Raw genomic sequence first — 21,270 nt, 5'->3', positions numbered from 1 at the left:
CATATCATATAAAAAGAGGTGGTAAACTATCCTGATATTACCCTGCCTGCATGGAAGAATATGGAAACTGGTGGTCCTTCAGAGTTGTTCAGGCACTGATTCCCATAATCACCACATATTTTAAATGATCAGGGAGGATGTGGTTTATAGTTCAACAACAACTGAAAGATAGCAGGTTACCCAATCTTACAATATGGAGATGTGCAACTCTTTACAGTGTGCAGCATCTCCTATACTTTTAAATAGCATCAGATGAGACAGATGGTAGAACTGTGCATTACTTTATCTTGTGTAAGCTATGGAACATATTTTGTTCTCCCTTAAAAATATTTCTGCATCAGAAGTTAAGCTTTAGCACCACCCACTCCCCACTATATAAATGTATTATATACAGAAAATGTTTTATGACAATTGTTTATATATAAACAGTAGAATGGTTTCCTCCAAGTTGGCAGCTATGAGGAGGTAGCATAATTAATCATTGGCAAATAGCTACTTTGATCCAGTTGGGGAATGCTAGACAACAAGTATGGGAAGAATTATAAGCAGTAATTCCCATCCCTTCTCAAATTCACCAGATAGGGAGGGCTAGTCATATATGGGCCTTAACTACTGGCATCTCTCTCCACTGGCTATTCACACAAAGGTTCATAGAGTTTGCAGTCCAAAAGCATCTGGCAGATGGACCTTTCTCCAGCCTTAGCATAGAGGAAAGGCACATTTTCAACAAAGCTGAAGTTGGTTGCTTATTTCTTGCTCCTTATTTGCATGAACATTCAAAACACAGGTAAATCATTCAGACAAATAAGGCAGCATGCAATGTGGCGTATTTAGAAAATATTTTGGTGGTGCAAAAGCATTCAAACTTCACATCTTAATGCTTCTAAATAATTTAGCTCTGTTTCAAATTTGGAAATAAGTAACCAATTCCAGCCTCAAATGTTTTCACAGGACTTTGAATAGTGCCACTTCCAAGGATCATAATGGCTTTTGTAGGGTTTCCGGAGCCTGGAGAGGTGGTGGAAACCTACGCAGTTAACCTCCTACTAGAGTGTACAGCTGCTTCTCCTTTTCTACGGCAGCTTCCTAATTTTCAGAAATCACAAGGCTGAAGAATGCAGGTAGCAGTCTTCCAGGTATAAAAAAGCATCTTAAATCTTTTCCACTTGCAACCTCTTTCCACCCAACACAATTTTACATGGCTCCAGTTATATAGGTATATAAAACATGTATACAACTCAAATATTTACTGATGATAAATTGGTATGTGCAAGGCTTGCCAAACTAGCTAATTTTCTTTTTTCATGAAGTAAAGCTGAACAATTTTCTGCAGAATCCACTGTAAACACTGGATGTTGTTGCTAACAGATTTGTGTAAATGGGTGGTGTTCAGAAGCCTTTTACTGTGGTCAATTGTTTCATAATCCCAGCATTGCACTAAGGAGACCCCATATGGGGTTGGGACCCACCGTTTAAGAAGCAAGGATCTAGACCACTGATTCTCAATCAAAAATCCTCGGAGAGATGTTGCTTAACTTCAGTTCCCAACATCTGCAGCCTTCATGATGGGAAATGTTTTTGACTACATTGTGAGGACCCCAAGTTCACATTCATGGTGTGGCCACCACCATTTCACTTTTCTATCACTTGATAAAGAAAATGGAGAAAATTCAGGTATCCCTTCCTCTTTCTGGACATATCTGTGTGTGAGACAAATGGTAAACCCGCCATAGTTACTGTCCTTCAGGACCCTCTTTTTCCTTCTGTTATGAATACATTAGGAGTCCCCGGTTGCACAGAGAGTTAAACCACTGAGCTGCTGAATATGCTGATCGAAAGGTCGGTGGTTTGAATCCAGGGGGCAGGAGCTCACTCCGCTATGAGCCCCAACTTCTGCCAACTTAGCAATTTGAAAACATGCAAATGTGAGTAGATCAATAGGTACTGCTCTGGCAGGAAGGTAACATCGCTCTATGCAGTCATGCCAGCCACATGACCTTGGAGGTGTCTATGGACAATACAGGCTCTTCAGCTTAGAAATGGAGATGAGCACCAACCCCTAGAGTCAGGCACGACTAGACTTAATGTCAGGGGAAAACCTTTACCTAACCTATTAATATATTATTATTATTATTATTATTATTTATTCATGCCTACCCCACTTTTCTCCCATAGGTGGGATTCATACAAATACATCCGACCACAATACATAATCAGTTAAAACATCATATCCAAATATAAAAGCCCAATTAAGATATCAAATTATTGCATTTGTTGCATACCTCGGAAAATCTCTTTATGCTCATGCATACTTTGAAATGATGGTAGGTGTAAGATCTGACGTTAGTTCACACGTGATCACAGCCCTGCTCCTGTGTACAAACTCTCGTGGGGCATGGTGGCATTGGGTGCCATAAAACTACAGTAGAGTCTCACTTATCCAAGATAAATGGGTGGCAGAACGTTGGATAATAAGGAGGGATTAAAGAAAAGCCTATTAAATGTCAAATTACATTATGATTTTACAAATTAACCATCAAAACATCGTGTTTTACAATAAAACTGACAAAAAAGCAGTTCAATACATAGTAACGTTAAGTAGTCATTATTGTATTTACGAATTTAGCACCAAAATATTGCAATGTATTGAAAACATTGACTATGAAAACATTTACAGTAGAGTTGCACTTATCCAAGCTATACAGGCCAGCAGAAGCTTGGATAAGCGAATATCTTGGATAATAAGGAGATTAAGGAAAAGCCTATTAAACATCAAATTAGGTTATGATTTTACAAATTAAGCACCAAAACATCATGTTTTACAACAAATTTGACAGAAAAAGCAGTTCAATACGCAGTAATGTTATGTTGTAATTACAGTAGAGTCTCACTTATCCAACGTAAACGGGCCGGCAGAACATTGGATAAGTGAATATGTTGGATAATAAGGAGGCATTAAGGAAAAGCCTATTAAACATCAAATTATGATTTTACAAATTAAGCACCAAAACATCATGTTATACAACAAATTTGACAGAAAAAGTAGTTCAATACGCAGTAATGCTATGTTGCAATTACTGTATTTACGAATTTAGCACCAAAATATCACGATGTATTGAGAACATTGACTACAAAAATGCGTTGGATAATCCAGAACGTTGGATAAGTGAGACTCTACTGTACTCTATTTACGAATTTAGCACCAAAATATCACGATATATTGAAAACATTGACAAAAATGGCTTGGATAATCCAGAAACTTGAATGAGCGAGGCTTGGATAAGTGAGACTCTACTGTACTACTAAAAGGCAGACTCCATTGGATAAGGCAGAAGATTGGATAAGTGAGACTCTACTGTACTACTAAAAGGCAGACTCCGTTGGATAATGCAGAAGATTGGATAAGTGAGACTCTACTGTACTACTAAAAGGCAGACTCCGTTGGATAAAGCAGAAGATTGGATAAGTGAGACTCTACTGTACTACTAAAAGGCAGACTCCGTTGGATAATGCAGAAGATTGGATAAGTGAGACTCTACTACTAAAAGGCAGACTCCGTTGGATAAGGCAGAAGATTGGATAAGTGAGACTCTACTACTAAAAGGCAGACTCCGTTGGATAAGGCAGAAGATTGGATAAGTGAGACTCTACTGTACTACTAAAAGGCAGACTCCGTTGGATAATGCAGAAGATTGGATAAGTGAGACTCTACTGTACCTTCTGAGAAGGGGTCAATGGAACCAAAAGGGCGAGGAAGCCCTGCTTGAGGGGCGGAAGGCGCTTGGCATCCTCATCCAGCGAGGAAGCTCTTGGGCATTAGGAAACCACAAACCCCAGAATTCAACAGGATGTTGCCATGGCAGCAATCGCGCTAAAACATGAGTATTGTGAAAAGAGCCCCGGCTGCAGGTTCTCCTTCCCTTGCGCCGCCCGTAAGGAATCAAGGAATGAATTGCCCGTCCCTTTTTTTGTCCCTCAGGAACTTGATGCTTGGATTCCCCCAGCAGGTTTTATAAAGGGAGGGGGGGGGGAGAGGAGACGGAGCCTGCGGATTGGTGGAGAGAGCCCGGGAGGCGGGGCTCCGGGTCAAGCAGGGACCCCGCGAGCGAGCGAGCGAGCCGGGGGAGAAGGAGCCCCCGTTGCGTTCCCTGCCCCCCGCGCGCCACGCTCGCGCTGCCTTCCCGCACGTCCGTCCTCGCGCGCCGCCTGCAAAGCAAGGCAGGTTGCCCGTTCCCAAGCAAGGGGCCGGGGCAGCTCTTTCAAAACCCAATATCCCCCTCCTCCCTTTCCTTCCCCCTCGCTTTGCAACCAAGAACGCCTCCAAAGCCATCCGGATTCATTGTATATACACACAGAGAGACGCACACACTTACTCACACGTGGTGCTTCCTTTCTCTCCGCGCAACAGGCGACCCTTGGGATGGGGATGAAGAGGAAGGGGATGGGAAACACAACACCACCCTCCCTCCCCCTCCTTCCGCTCCTTTCTCTCACCTCGTCGCTGCCCTGCGAAGGCGGAGGATGCGGAGGGGCCGGAGCCGCGCGATCCGGTCCAATCCGACGGCAAGGGCAGGGCGGGGAAAGCGGGCGGGCGGCGGGAGCGCAGCGACTGTCCCGGGATTAGCAGCGCCGGCGGGTTTTATATAGAAAGGGCGCGGGCATGCCCAGTGGAGCGGCGCCGGGGCGGCTTATCAAGCATCAGGGCGGGGAGCCGAGGGAGGGACGGAGGCAGGCAAGAGGGGGGCAGGCACTCCCCGGCACCAGAGACGCCCACGCTGGCCATGGGCCCAGGAGGGGAGGGGAAGGGAGAGGAGGGGGTCCACGCTCCTCCCCGGAGGAAGGAAGGAAGGGAGAAGGGAGGGAGAGGGGGCGGGATCCCGCTCCGGAGGGAAACAGGAGAGCGGGGATTGCCTCTCCAGGAAATGTGGGGAGTGGGCTCTCGCTTCACGCAAGGCGCCTCCTCACCCAGTCATTGGTCCCAGGGCGAATCACGCCTGAGTCCTCCCTCACAGCCAAGAGGACCCCACTATGGGGCCTTCCACACCACCATTTCTTACAGAGTCAAACCAGTATGGAAGAAAGGGGTTTCGCTTTGCAGGTGATGACATAGGACACCCTAGAACCGGCTTGAGGCCTGGATGGGGATTACACAAAGCCTAGGACCTCATCCTAGATAGCCTCACTCATTCATTGGGTGCCCGGGCGAATCAAGCCTAAGCCACCACCCCAGAAGCGAAGAGGACCTCACAAAGGAGCCTTTAACACTGACCATTTCTTGCAGAGTCAAATCAGTATGGAAGAAAGTGGTTTCGCTTTGGAGGTGATGACATAGGGCACCCTAGAACCAGTTTGAGGCCTGGATGGGGATTACACAAAGCCTAGGACCTCATTCTAGGTATCTATCTATCTATTGATTTATTTACAGTATTTATATTCCGCCCTTCTCACCCCAAAGGAGACTCAGGGCGGATCACATTATATACATATAGGGCAAATATTCAATGCCCATATACACATAGAACTGAAACAGAGACAGACGCAAAGGCAATTTAACCTTCTCCTGAGGGGATGTTCGATTCTGGTCACAGGGGAAGCAGCTGCTTCATCATCCACTGCAACATCGTAAATTAGTTAAATTTGCCTCCCCACTTTATAAGTGGTACCTTATTTCCTACTTGATAGATGCAACTATCTTTCGGGTTGCTAGGTCAGCAACAAGCAGGGGCTATTTTTTATTTTTTAATTGACGGGTGGTCACCCTGGCACGGGCTGGCCTCGAACTCATGACCTCATGGTCAGAGTGATTTATTGCAGCAGGCTGCTCACCAGCCTGCGCCACAGCCCTATTGCCTATTCTATAGCCTTTGACTGTGTGGATCATAATAAAAAGTGGCAAGTTCTTGGTGGGATGGGATACCAAGTCACCTTGTCTGTCTCCTGAGAAATCTGTATAACGACCAAGTACCAACAGGAAGAACAAACCAAAGAACAACAGACTGGTTCAAGATTGGGAAAGGAGTACGGCAGGGCTGCATCCTCTCCCCCTCCCTATTCAACTTGTATGCAGAACATATCATGCAACATGTGGGATTTGAGGAATCCAAGGTTGGTGTAAAAATTGCTGGAAGAAACATTAACAACCTTAGGTATGCAGATGATACCACTCTGATGGCTGAAAGCAAGGAAGAGCTGAGGAGCCTTATCACCAAGGTGAAAGAAGAAAGTGCAAAAGTTGGGTTGCAGTTAAGTAAGGTAAAAGTTTCCCCTGACATTAAGTTGAAGAGCCGGCGTTGTCCGTAGACACCTCAAGGTCACGTGGCCGGCATGACTGCATGGAGCGCCGTTACCTTCCCACCAGAGCAGTATCTATTGATCTACTCACATTGGCATGATTTCGAACTGCTAGGTTGGCAGAAGCTGGAGCTAACATAGGGCGCTCATGCTGCTCCCGGGATTTGAATCTGGGACCTTTCGGTCTGCAAGTTCAGCAGCTCCGTGCTTTAACACACTTTGCCACTGGGGCTCCAGGTTGCAGTTAGACATCTAGAAAACCAAGATGATGGCAACCAGGCTGATTGACAACTGACAAATAGAGTGAGAAAACATGGAGGCAGTGACAGACTTTATATTTCTAGGCGTGAAGATGACTGCAGACACAGACTGCAGCTGGGAAATCAGAAGTTGTTTCCTTCTTGGGCAAAGACCAACCTTGATAAAATAGTGAAGAGTAGAGACATCAAACTTGCAACGAAAGTCTGCATAGTTAAAGCAATGGTATTCCCTGTAGTAACCTATGGATGCGAGAACTGGACCATAAGGAAGGCTAAGCGAAGGAAGATAGACACTTTTGAACTGTGTTGTTGGAGGAAAATCCTGAGAGTGCCTTGGACCGCAAGAAGATCCAACCAGTCCATCCTCCAGGAAATAATGCCCAGCTGCTCACTAGGGGGAAGGATATTAGAGGCAAAGATGAAGCACTTTGGCCACATCATGAGAAGATACGAAAGCTTGGAGAAGATCATGATGCTGGGGGAAATGGAAGGAAAAAGGAAGAGGGGCCGACCAAGGGCAAAATGGATGCACGGTATCCTTGAAGTGACTGGCTTGACCTTGAAGGAGTTGGGGGTGGCCATGGCTGACAGGGAGCTCTGGAGTGGTCTGGTCCAGGAGCTTCAAACTGAATTAAATGGTTAGTATGTTTATATATATATACAGAACACTTTAACCTTGATCAATTCAGTGGGTCCTAGAGTGAACCAAGCCCGAACCCTCTCTTGAAGCCAGGCTCACTCCACTGACTGCCCTACCTTGGTCAAATCAAATCCAAGATAGAATTAGAATCACAGAGTTGGAAGAGACCCCAAGGGCCATCTAGCCTAACCCCATTCTACCTTGCCAAAATCCACAAAGCACTCCCAACCAATGGCCATCCAGCCTCTTATTTAAAAACCTTAAGAGAAGGAGACTCCCATCACACTTCCAAGGCTGTGTATCACACTGTCAAACAACTATAACTGTCTGGAAGGTCTTCCTAACGTTTAGGTGGAATAGTTTTTTTCTACAGTTTGAATCCCATACACTGTGTCTAGAGCAGCAGAAAACAATGCTTGGATGCTATCAAGGAAGCTTTGGCTGTCCTGAGTTTGCAAGACTTTTCATAAGCAATGTCTTGCAAGGCTCTAAATCATAGGGTTCCCAAAATTGATTTGAAAAAAGGAAGTTTTTTACTAAGTATGTGACTTAGTTTCCATTTTCGGTCAAGTAGAGTCACTTGCAGAGTGGCCAGTTATGAATCTGAGGTAATGTAAACAAGCAATGAATAGTTTCCAAAACAGCACAAAGGAAAAGGAGATAATGCCATACAGTATTAAGGTGCAATAAGGAGTCTCTTTTTAAAAAAGATGTGCGGGTTGGAGGAGGAAAAAATGATATATGATGTCATTGCATGTGATGTGTTTAATAATGTTTACTGTTTTATTAGGGGAGGGCAAACTTTGATGTTTTATACTGTTTTGTATCGAGGGCATTGAATTGTTGCCAACACTGTGAACCGCCTTGAGTTCCCTTTGGAGTTTAGAAGGGCGGTATATAAATTCCGCAAATAAATAATAATTAATTAAAAAACACAAAGCTATGGAGGCTTATTAAACAGCTCATGTCTTGCCTACTACTAGTATGGCCATTTCACATATGCAGAGATGAAGACCAAATTTAGGATCCAGACCCAAGCCTAATTCTCTCTGGAAGAGACTTATAAAGGACTAGCTGTGCCCGGCCACGCGTTGCTGTGGCGAAGTCTGGTGGTCTGGGAAATAAAGTATTAAGGAATTGGTGGTAGTTAAGGTCAAGGGTAAAGGTTTTCCCCAGACATTAAGTCCAGTCGTGTCTGACTCTGGGGGTTGGTGCTCATCTCCATTTCTAAGCCGAAGAGCCGGCGTTGTCCGTAGACTCCTCCAAGGTCATGTGGGATGACTACATGGAGCGGCGTTACCTTCCCGCCGGAGTAGTACCTATTGATGCACTCACATTTGCATGTTTTTGAACTTCTGGGTTGGCAGAAGCTGGGGCTAACAGTGGGGGCTCTCTCCGCTCCCCCAATTCAAACCTGTGGCCTTTCGGTCCAGAAGTTCAGCAGCTCAGCGCTTTAACACGCTGCACCATCAGGGGATATTATTTCCTAAAGGTTGTGAATATACAATATTTCTGATTGGTTTTTTTTGTTTGTTGGAGGCAAGTATGAATGCTGCAATTAGGAAAAATGATTAGGATGTAATGGCCTTGCAGCTTTAAAGCCTGGCTGTTTCCTCCCTGAGTGAATTTTTTGTTGGGAGGTGTTAGCTGGCCCTGATTGTTTCCTGTCTGGAATTCCCTTGTTTTCAGAGTGGTGTTGTTTGCGATATTTTATGTGCTTCTACTGTCTGTGGCCCTGAGAAAACAGAGGATTTTCCAGACTTTGATGATGGGAATACTTTGTTGGGAGGTGTTAGCTGGCCCTGATTGTTTCCTGTTTGGAATTCCCTTGTTTTCAGAGTGGTGTTGTTTGCGATATTTTATGTGCTTCTACTGTCTGTGGCCCTGAGAAAACAGGATTTGCCAGACTTTGATGATGTGAATACTTTGTTGGGAGGTGTTAGCTGGCCCTGATTGTTTCCTGTGTGGAATTCCCCTGTTTATTTACTGTCCTGGTTTTAGAGATTATATTGTTCTGCATTATTCTATCCCAGTAATTATTTCATATTAAAGAAGAATCTCACTTATCCAACATTCGCTTATACAATGTTCTGGATTATCCAACGCAGTCTGCCTTTTCATAATCAATGCTTTTGTAGTCAGTGTTTTAAATTCATTGTGATATTTTAGTGGTAAATTTGTAAATACAGTACAGTAGAGTATCACTTATCCAACATAAACGGGCCGGCAGAACGTTGAATAAGCGAATATGTTGGATAATGAGGAATTAAGGATAACCCTATTAAACATCAAATTAAGTTATGATTTTACAAATTAAGCACCAAAACATCATGTTAGACAACAAATTTGTCAGAAAAAGTTGTTCAGTACACAGTAATGCTATATAGTAATGACTGTATTTATGAATTTAGCACCAAAATATCACGATATATTGAAAGCATTGACTACAAAAATGCATTGGATAATCCAGAACGTTGGATAAGCGAGACTCTACTGTAAATACTACATAGCATTACTGCGCATGGAACTACTTTTTCTGTCAAATTTGTTGTATAATATGATGTTTTGGTGCTTAATTTGTATAACGATTACCTAATTTGATGTTTAATTGGCTTTTCCTGAATCCCTTCTTATTATCCAACATATTCACTTATCCTGCCGGCCTGTTTACGTTGGATAAGTGAGACTCTACTGTATATTGATCATCTTATATTATCTGCTCAGAACTGGATTATATGAGGCTCCTTCTTCACAGCTGTATAAAATGCACACTGAAGTGGATTATATGGTAGTGCGGAGTCAAGATAATCCAGTGCAAAGAAGATAATATAAGATTATAAATGGGTTATATAGCTGTGTGGAAGGGCCTTGAGTCTACACTGCCATATAATCCAGTGCAAATTAGATAATCTGTGGAAGAAGTCTAAGTGAGGCCTAAATCTGCCTGTCCCCTAACTGAAACCTGGCTGTCCCTTGGTTGCTAGGAGACCTAGTGGGCAGAGATTAGCCCTCTAAACTGGCAGCAATTGGATAAAAAAAATTATTGCTCTCCCTCTAATTAGGACTTTATTTTTCTTTTCTTTTTGTTGTATCAACCTTGAGGCGTGGATGATGGGTTGTGTTGTCAAATTTTGAGGTTGGGGGGCCTGTACTTTTGTTGTTTTGTGAATTGCCGTGATGCCATCACTCTTTTATATATATAGAATATATATAGATTTAGCTATGTACATGTATATGAACTTGAAGACTATTAGAGTAGTGAATCTGGAAATGCAAACTGGAATCCACAGAAACTCATACTAAAAGGAATCAATCTTTTGATGTGTTGTCAAAGGCTTTCACGGCTGGAATCACAGGGTTTTTGTGAGTTTTCCGGGCTGTATGGCTATGTTCCAGAAGCATTCTCTCCTGACGTTTGGCTGACTGAACAAAGGATTCCCCTAGGCAGGAAGAAGCCAGGACATGAAGCTGGCAAAGCCATTAATGCTAATCAAGGTGATTAATTACAACATTCACACTGGCCTCCAACAGACAAGAGTCCTTTCTTCCACCCTGGACCTTCCACAGATATATAAACCTTCCTTGCTTAGTTTTTCCAATATTCCCTACAACCTCTGAGGATGCCTGCCATAAATGTGGGTGAAACGTCAGGAGAGAATGCTTCTGGAACATGGCCATACAGCCCGGAAAACTCACAGCAACCCAATCAGTCTTTCATTTCTGCCCCTGCTGCTATTTAAGGGAACCTTTTGCTGTTTTAGTTTGGCTCATAGCAATCCTGGCAGATAGATAAGGCTTGCAGGTAGAGGTGTATATCCAAGTTCACTTAGTGACTAGGGGGTTAGGAAGAGATTCTGTAAGATTTAAACCAAACTAAAGGCTGTGGCCATACTACCAATGAGGCTTATGTAATTCATGAGTATCGAACAACATGAGTTTCATGAGTTCAGGATCTCTGGCCAACATTTAGCTCATTGCTAATTACCAAATTGTTGGAAGGCAGTTTGAGCTCTGCAGAGAAATGTCACAAGCAGAAGCTCTTATATTTCATGGTCTTTAAGATTCTGGTCTCTTGGGTGCCAACTCATTAAAAAGTGCTATAAAAGTCTCCACTGCAGTAAATCATTTTAAAGGTGCTCCAGGCACCTTAGATAAATGTGACATACCTATAAACTACTGCAGGTTCACCAATGAGTCACCCAACCATCTTAGCTCAGCAGGGAATATTTTCCAACTGGTGAAGCCATCTATTCATTATTCAAATTTATACCCTGTCCTTCAGATGAATTTACCAGCACTAGTATGTCAACATCAGAAAATGTATGATGACTAGGTAAAACTTTGGGAAATTAACAGTCTAAACTTCCCAGTATCTCCAGTGCTTTCAGATGTAAAAGGAAACTAACTCTAGTACACCTTTAAATGCTTTTTGATATATATTGTAATAATGAGAAAGGGTCTAGCCTTATTCTTAATATGAGATCTGAGATGGAATCCATTGTTTTTTGAAGATAACTGTTCCATTTGCATGTCTTTCAACATCTTTAATGTTTGTGAAATTTTGCCCTGGGTGGATTCTTTGATGGGAAGTAAGGTTGTAACTGCAGTTGAAGTTCTTTGTTCTGTCTTGTGTGGTTTCCTCTTGTGTATTAAGTATTTGGTGTCATGTAAGGTTGCCAGTGTGGTGCAGTAGTTTGAGAGCTGTATTGAAACCCACTGAGTGACCTTGGACAGGCACACACTCTCAGCTGCAGAAAACCTTTTGATAGGATTGCCTGTGGGTCATCATATGTCAAAAACCATTTGAAGGCACACAATAACAATGTTGCTAGTAGAGCCAGCATATTGTAGTGGTTTGGACATTGGACAATGACTCCAGAACCCCGGCTTCGAATCCCTGCTCGCCCATGGAAATTCATTGGGTGCCTTTAGGCAAGTCAATCTCACTCAGCCTCTGAGGAAATGAAGGGCAATCCCATTCTGAACAAATCTTGCCAAGAAAATCTCATGACAACATTGTCTTAGAGTCTCCATAAATCAGAAATAGCAGCAGCAATAACAAAGTCACCAGTACTGACAAATTGCTAATTAATAAAAGAACAACTTATTAAGGATTGGAAAAGAAAAGTAGTAGAGTAAGTAGAGTCTCGCTTATCCAACATAAACGGGCCGGTAGAACGTTGGATAAGCGAAAATGTTGAATAATAAGGAGGGATTAAGGAAAAGCCTATTAAATATCAAATTACGTTATGATTTTACAAATTAAGCACCAAAACATCATGTTTTTCAATAAATTGACAGTTCAACACACACTAACATTATGTAGTAATTACTGCATTTACAAATTTAGTGCCAAAACATTGCAATGTATTGGAAAAAATTGACTACAAAAATGTTGACTACTAAAAAGGCAGACTATGTTGGATAAACGAGACTCTGCTGTATATTCAAATGGCCAAAATCTCCAGTGACATAAGAGGAGGAAACAAAGATGAATTTGCTAGAAAATGGAGACTGGCCTTTGGGTATTTAAAAAAGAAGACAAAACTAGATATTGAAATAGCTGAACAGGGGATTTATTAGTGTAATGGTAAGGACCGATTTTTGTTAGATATTCGTTCCATTTGGTGTGGTGTCAGAAGTCATGGGTAGTGGTTCACAGGTGGGAATGGGGAGGTGGTCGGCCAGGGGAAATAATACAGAACTTGTATTTTGAGTGTTGAATTTCAAAGAATACATCTTGTTGTTTTTTCTCATATACCACAATATAGATTTATACACATCCACATACACAAAATAATTAATGTTATTTCTGCTGCCAAAACTGTTTCCACATATGGATCATTTAGATGGGAAGTTTCTAATTGGAAGGCTTGTAGTACGGCCAATAAAAGGTATTGGGCAGTTATGACATTTCCTCATCGTATTTCCTGGAGGATTGACTGATTGGATCTCCTTGCGGTCCAAGGCACTCTCAGGATTTTCCTCCAACACCACAGTTCAAAAGCATCTATCTTCCTTCACTCAGCCTTCCTTATGGTCCAGCTCTCACTTCCATAGGTTACTATGGGGAATACCATTGCTTTAACTATGCAGGCCTTCATTGCCAGTGTGATGTCTCTACTCTTCACTATTTTATCGAGATTGGTCATTGCTCTCCTCCCAAGGAGTAAGTGTCTTCTGATTTCCTGGCTGCAGTCTGCATCTGCAGAAATCTTCGCGCCTAGAAATACAAAGTCTGTCAGTGCCACCACGTTTTCTCCCTCTATTTGCCAGTTATCAATCAGTCTGGTTGCCATAATCTTGGTTTTCTTGATGTTTTAACTGCAACCCAAAAAGACTGTTGGCAAGGTAAGGTGACTAAAACCTGTTGGCTTGAGAAGCTTATTTCTCCAATTCCTGATACCCTTCCCAACCCTTTGACCTGCGGCTACTTTTCTCCTACTGCCTTTGCAAGATTCCAGTGTATGTCCGTTAGACATCTTCCGTCACTGGGGCTCTTTCCACATTTTAAGCACAAATAGAGTTTCCTTTCTGCTCAAATGATTGCCATGTCGAGTGATAGTTGGCAGCCTGTCCGTGGTGAGTTTCCAGGAAAGAAAAGCACAGTTGTTGCCAATGGGCACAAATACGTTACCAGTTCCTAGCGCATTAGGAGGAAGGAGTTGCAATTCCTTCATTTGAGGCTGAGAAGCACTGGTGTAAGGTAACAAATATCCTTTTGTGTTGAGAAATTGCTTTCTCTCCCATATAAATTAATTAATGTGACCGTGGAGGTGAAATCCCTCTCAACTCCTGCTACACACTGAGCGCTGATTAGACTACTTTCTTATGTGAATTCTTTTATGCATGTTAAAGTATCTATATATCAATACAGGCTTTCTATCCAGCCAGTTTGCTTCCCTTTTTCTAAGCATAAACTGGCACATGACCTGGGATATATATCTGATTGTAGCTGCTTAGGAGAGATTTAGCGCGCATACACACGTCACACCTCCCACAGTTGGGAAAAGCCTTCCTGGAAGACAATGGAAAACTGCAATGTGGAATATGTTTGTGCATGCATGAAAGAGAAAATGAGTTCTTTGGAAGTGTGTGTATGGGCAGAGATATGACAAAATGGATGGGTATATGTGTGTGATTATGGCAATTAAAAACTTATCTGTGTGGTGACCTTGCTCACTTTGACTCCTACCAGTTTTGGTGGTGGTAACTTTCTCGCATGTCACCACCAGAAAGATATCTAGTTGTTTGCCTGAAAACTGTTCTTTGCTTCTAAAATAAGATTTTAAAATTCGTACAGCATGAATCATTGTTTGCAATCTTTCAGAACTGGTTCAATGTACTGGACTGAGCCATGAACTCAAACTCTGAAGATGAGAGCCTGTTTCGGCAGGCTTTTGATTTCTGTTACTGCTATTTTTAAATTGTTTTAGATTTTAGCCTGTTCTTGTAAGCCGCCCCGAGCCCTAGCGGAGTGGCAGCATATAAGTTTGAATAATAAATAAATAAATAAATAAATACTTCCCTGAATGGCCATGAAACCCACCAGGTGACTTTGGGCAAGTCACACTCTCTCAGCCTCAGAGGACAACAAAGGCGTTTGGGCCTCCAGGTGTTTTGGTTTTCAACTCCCAGAAATCCCAGCCATCTTACCAGCTGTTAGGAATTGTGGGAGCTGAAGTCCAAAACACCTGGAGACCCAAAGGTTGGGAACCACTGCTCTAAACAAACATTGCCAAGAATAACCCATGATTTGTTCACCTTAAGGTTGCTATAAATCATAAATGATTCAAAAGCAAACAACCACAAAATTGCTTAGAAGAAAAGTATTATTCATTTCCATTTTGTTTCAGTTTTCTTTTCTGAAAGTGTTCAACATTTTTATTTGCATCAATATCAAACTTACTCAGTCACAGACTACAGAGTTTGTTATTGAATTATTTGGTTGACTAATTTAGATGTATATTGGCCATAAGACTGTGTCAAGAATCTTTGGAAAATAGGAAGGAGGAGGAGAAGGAAACAAAAAATACAAGACATAAATGTACTTGCTTCAACTTTATCAGCATTAGTTTGTTTGTCATATCCTGCTTGCTTCCCATAATAGCCTAGATAACTTTATGGCAGAAGGAGACAAATTAATGTGCTAATTTTGAAGGCTAAATTTGAAGGAGTGGAGAACACACATTGGATCGTTGGATTGCATCTCTCAGTTGCCCAATCCAGTAAAACCACTGATGAGAAACCACAATAACTACTTTTCATATTATCCATCCCCAAGCAATAGCTGCAGTATTGGAGGCAGTACCTTAGTTGATAAAGCCTCCAACAAAGAAGCTTGGTTTTAGTACAGTTCACCCCCTTTTCTTCCTTGTTTTTATCTGGCTGAACGTTTTTATCAGCATGGAACTGTTAGGATAATGAAAACAGTTTGGAGGAAAAAACAGACTTGCAGTGGCAGGTGACAGCAGCCCGTATATAGTAGAGAACACAATAAAACTTGAGCCGAGAAGAATGGGATTCTGTTCTTGCTGATCCTAACAAGCCCACCAGAATCCATTACTGAGTATGTCTGGAGAGCAAAACAGAAAGGGGGGAAAATAGATTCACTGCCTTACCAACTATCCACAGCATATTTTAAAAAGCATAAATCTAGCCACTAAAATGGAAATTGTAAGAAAAGTGGAGGTTGATAAAAAGGGAAACATCATCCCAATATGTGTTTTTGAAAGAAGTTTTTCAATGGTCTATAGAAGGTTAAAATGTTTTTGTTTACTTGGTTGTTTCATTTCTCATGCATACTGCTAATTTTTTAGCAATGTTTTGCTGAAACATGTCTGACTGCGCTTCTTTCTGGTAGTATTGGTGGTCTCTAGTCTTTCCATGTTATTTTTGCCACTGGTACCAAATTATCTGTTGAAGAATTAAGGCCAAGGAACACATCTGCTCCATTATGCCTGCATGTCCCTGAATACCAGCTGCTGGGAAACTTGAGCAGGAGGGTATAATCACACTTTGTCCTTTGTTGTTATTGTTGTTATCTTCATTTGTGACCTGTGGCTTTTTCTCACTGGCTGCAGTGCAAATAGAATGCTGGATGAAATGTTGTTTTGGTCTGATTCAGTACAGCAATTCTTACATAATTGTGCTCAAAGAAGTGACAGTCAGTACAGTATAAGCAGTTGCCTTAACTACTGCTATATATGGGAAACCTTGTCTTCTTTTGTTTAGTATACACAGCTGCCAACAACAAGGACAGGTAATGTTCTATTGTCGTTTAACATATCAGATATATAATCTCAGGCGATCCAGACTTTTCTTTAAGAAAGTAAAACTCTACCACTTTATATATTTTTGCAAAATAGTCTGAAATATTTTAGCTTCTTCAACTATTATACTCTTTAAAAATTAGATACTGTCAGTATCTGTGTCTGCAGTGGAAGTGGGCTGCATTGTTGCTTTCAAGGCACTTGTCTACTTATTGTGATTCCATGAATTTCACAGGGTCTTTTTGGGCAAGGAATACTCAGATGTGATATGTTATTGCATTTCTTCAAGATCAGATAAGATCAGGTGCCTTCTGGATATTTATAGAGGTACAACCAGATATTTGAGAAATCAGTGCGAGGAATATCAGAGTATTAGGGTTGCCATAAGAGTACATGCCATTAACTGAAGCCTTGAGGAATTGTAACATCACAGGGAGCAGTCTCTGGTAAACCTACCAGGGTGGTGTTACAAGGTGATCTCATTAGCCATCAGACAATCATCAGACAATTCGGTATAAGCAAAAATACAGTACTTGGGAACATAGCATCCAGCATATAGGACAAAGCCTTTTGTGGAAAAGAGCTATTGGGACTTGTCAAAATCTAAGAAAGAAAGAAGAATTAATGGGAGCAACCAGGGTTGCAAGTTTGGTGTACAGACTGTCATTAATTAGGAAGGCTGGAATCTGGTTTTGTTAATCTGGTCCCAGCTAAAGTAGATCCATTCAATTCATTATTGAATGATAACTTAGCACATAGGTTAGTCCCATTGATTCAATGGATTTACTTTAGTTAGAACTGGCAACAAAAGTCAGACTGATATTTATAAAATGAATCGCCACATCGATATGAAACCAATTGACTGATATTTAAAAATATGTCCTTAAATTGTGATCCTGACAATGGATTGCCCTTAGTTTAAAGATCACATGACTCTCCAGTACCTATATCTCTCTTGAACTCCAATCAGCCAAAAAAAAAAGTTCCTCCAAGATCAGATGGGATTTGGTGTCTGGCCAATTTTAGAATTCATTTCATAGAAAGCAAGCTACTGAATCTAAAAGATAAATGGCTTGAGCGCCAGAGTTAAACCTGCTCTCCAACAAAACTATTTTATTTATTTATTTACAGTATTTATATTCCGCTCTTCTCATCCCGAAGGGGTCTCAGGGCGGATCACATTGCACATATAAGGCAAACATTCAATGCCATAACATAGAATAGAGAAAGAGGCACAGGCTTGCCTCGAACTCATGACCTCTTGGTCAGAGTAATTTGTTGCAGCTGGCTGCTAACCAGCCTGAGCCACTAATCCCAAACACCTCTCATATTTATTTATTTATCATGTCAGAAATGAATTGAGGGCACAGTTAACACAAAGTTATACTTGACATTATACTAAAGGTCCCTTGACCAGTAGCTGGCCACTTAGAGTGCCTCTGATGTCGCTGTGATAAGGTCCTCCATTGTGCATGTAGCAGGGCTCAGGCTGCATTGTAATAGGTGGTCTGTGGTTTGCTCTTCTCTACACTCACATGTCATGGACTCCACTTTGTAGCCCAATTTCTTAAGGTTAGCTCTGCATCACATGGTTACTGAGTGCAGCCTGTTCAGTACCTTTCAAGTCGCTCAATCTTCTGTGTGCCCAAGCGGGAGTCTCTCATTTGGTATCAACCTCTGATTGAGATTCTGGGTTTTAGCCTGCCACTTTTGGACTCTCACTTGCTGTTCCTTCTTGCTTATGTGTTCTTCCCCATTAACAACATTTGTATCTTGACCCCACTCTGATGTTGCTTGGCCATACATGTTCCAGTTTGCACCTTTGGCATGCTGGAAGATATGGATGCATCGCCCATAATCTATATTTGTAGCACCATAATTCTGACAGAAAATGTGTGAGGCTGTCGGAATCCTGGTTTCCGGCCGCTATAGTCAAGCCTCAAGAGGCAGCAGTAGTAAAGTTTTCACCACCACTATGTGTAGCTGGAATCGCTGTCAAAGTAAAGTGCCAACTTCTAGCTTTCCATCACCTTCACTTCCTAAATGTGACTGTGGGTTTATGTACAGCACAGAAACACAACAGATGGCTGAAGGCCAGTGCTTTGCTTCAATGCATACCTAGACCCAGTGTTTCCATGCACACAATAATTAAAAATAGCAGTCAAGTGGACACAAAACTTGCAATCTCTCCCATCAGAAGAAAAATGTATAGCCACCACCTTGGAGATCTTTGTGCTAGCTATTTTTTTAAAAAAAACTATAGAGAAACAGAGATTTCAAAAACTATCAACTGGTCTTCTTGTGATGTTGTACATATCAGTTCTACTGAAATATACTTAGGCAATCCCTCGTAGCCCGAGAATGATGGCCCTCCATGTGTGGTGGTGGATGCGTAGGTGGCTGTGGAGATCCATTATTAATCCGCATGTTCTTCTGCAGTGAGGACATCGATTTCCAGGTGGAAGGGTTAGCTTGACACACCTTCCTCTTGGTACGTTTCTCCCTTTCACCCTCCATTCGTGCCTCTTCAAATTCTGCAGCACTGCTGGTCACAGCTGACCTCCAGTTAGAGCACTCAAGCACCAGGGCTTCCCAGTTCTCAGTGTCTATGCCACAGTTTTTAAGGTTGGCTTTAAGCCCATCTTTACATCTCTTTTCCTGTCCACCAACATTATGTTTCCCATTCTTGAGTTGGGAGTAGAGTAACTGCTTTAGGGGACCATGACCAGGCATTCGGACAACGTGGCCAGTCCAGCAGAGTTGATGGCGTAGGAGCATCGCTTCAATGCTGGTGGTCTTTGCTTCTTCCAGCATGCTGACATTTGTCCGCCTGTCTTCCCAAGAGATTTGCAGGATTTTTCAGAGGCAATGCTGATGAAATCATTCAAGGAGTTGAGTGTGACATCTGTAGACAGTCCACATTTCGAGGCATATAGCAGGGTTGGGAGGACAACCGCTTTATATACAAGCACCTTGGTTTCCCTACAGATGTCCTGATCCTCAAACACTCTCTGCTTCATTTGGAGAATTGCTGCACTCGCAGAGCTCAGGCAGTGTTTTATTACAGTGTCAAAGTTGACTTTTGTGGAGAAGTGGCTGCCAAGATAGTGGAAATGGTCAATATTTTCTAATGTTATGCCATTAAGCTATATTCCTGGCATCACAGAGGGATTGGCTGGTGCCTGCTGGAAGAGCACTTTGGTTTTCTCTATGTTCAATGAGAGGCCGAGCTTCTCGTATGCTTCTGCAAAAGTGTTTAGAGAGGTTTATAGGTCTTCTCTGAATGCGCACAGACGTTATCATCAGCATATTGGAGTTCTATAACAGATGTTTGTGATGTCCCATGGACCCCCGGGCCGTGACCCTGACTCCATTGTGGACAATAGCAATGAGGAAACAGGTTTAGTGCCAATTCAGCAAGACTCTGCCCCGTTCCAGACGTTCCCTATTGACAATTCCAGTTCAGTGCTCATTATAAAGGACCTTGGAACGGAGTCTTCTCTTCCCAGCTCTCCCCCCTTTGATCGAAGAATGTTTGTGCAAACGGACAGGCAGGGGAGAGCGGGAGAAAGACGAAGTGTGAGATTAGCTGCAAGGGAATCCCTTGATTAACCATTTTCCCCTGAGAACTCTCGGGGAGGATCGCATCTGGTGGAGATGTTTGTTTTAGCTCTTTTCCCTTGGGAAAAGAGTAGTTGGACACCTGCTCTGTGCAGAGATTTGAAGTTCCTTAAAAGTTCTGTGCGCTGGCTAGTCAGCGCGGAGTCAACGAGTCAGTTCGAAGGATTAGCTTCATTTCCAGCCAAGTGTGGACTGCGTTTAAGTCCGCTACCTTCCAGTCTTGTTGAGCCTTGCCTTGCCGTGTTCCTTGTATTGTTTCGCCGTGATTCCAGCCTTATATCATCGTGTCGAGTATCCAGTCTTGTCTTCAATCCCTTGCCTTGGTCTTACTTTGAACTCTAGTAAAATCTTGGACGTTTTTCCCCACTCAAACTGTTTGGAAGTTTGAGTGTGTTTCGGTTTTGGATTATAACTTTGAACTCTAATATTATATACTGGACAATATATTACTGGACTATATTTGACCTTCCCTGAAAGGTCTATTGATGAACTATATTATCTGCTTATTTTTGTTCTAATTTACTAATTCCTTAATAAAGATATTAGACTGTTATTGGCCTCAGTGTATTGGTTTCCAGTGCTCTCACAGTCAGGGGCATGACAATGTTGTGGTGATTTTGGTTTTGGCTTTCAGTCTGCTGAGGTTAAATAGCTTGCCATCTGTCCGATAGATAATTTCCACACCAGTGGGAAGCTTCCCATCAACAAGATGAAGTATCATAGCAATGAAGATGGAAAATAAGGTTGAGGCAATAACACATCCCTGTTTGACACCTGATCCCACCTTAAATGGGTCACTTTGAGATACTGAAATATCCACAATACTGATCATGTCAGAGATGGGATATTGAGATAGTAAGGCAGCTCTTAGAGTTTTAAAATGCTTTCTGAGGTTTTATAGAAAAAGCCATTATATAACCTCCTGGATGCTTTGACCATGGGAATAAGGTTTAGGGATTTGCAAATGGCATTCTGCTGCTGTGCATGGTTGGACACTCTCCAGTCCAACCAGTACATTGATCCACACTTGTTTTGCAGCTCATTTACAACAAAAGAGCCTAATACACAATGAGCACAAGAAACTCCTTGTGAGGAAATGGAAAGTTTTGAGGCCAAAGTTTTCTCAAAGCAGAATGTAATCCCAATCAAGCCACACTCTTTAGACAAATGTCTTCAAGCTTACTAA

The 21,270-nt window shown here is 42.1% G+C and overlaps 1 protein-coding gene across 6 annotated transcripts in view; it reads right to left on the bottom strand.

The window, feature by feature from the left end:
* The window catches only part of carns1 (carnosine synthase 1), a 36,101-nt gene extending 31,466 nt beyond the window's left edge, over positions 1-4,635 (bottom strand). For 2 of the 6 annotated variants that reach the window (XM_062967194.1, XM_062967198.1), the window contains exon 1: positions 4,495-4,635. The gene's annotated coding sequence lies outside the window, so the exon portion shown is untranslated. The other 4 variants (XM_062967199.1, XM_062967196.1, XM_062967197.1 and 1 more) reach the window with 4 other exon arrangements.
* Between the last annotated feature and the right edge of the window lie 16,635 nt (positions 4,636-21,270).

The sequence above is a fragment of the Anolis carolinensis genome, chromosome 1, assembly GCF_035594765.1.
Source record: "Anolis carolinensis isolate JA03-04 chromosome 1, rAnoCar3.1.pri, whole genome shotgun sequence".
NCBI lineage: Eukaryota > Metazoa > Chordata > Lepidosauria > Squamata > Dactyloidae > Anolis > Anolis carolinensis.
Note: the sequence above shows the minus strand (reverse complement) of the source record. Positions and strands in the feature narration are given on the sequence as shown.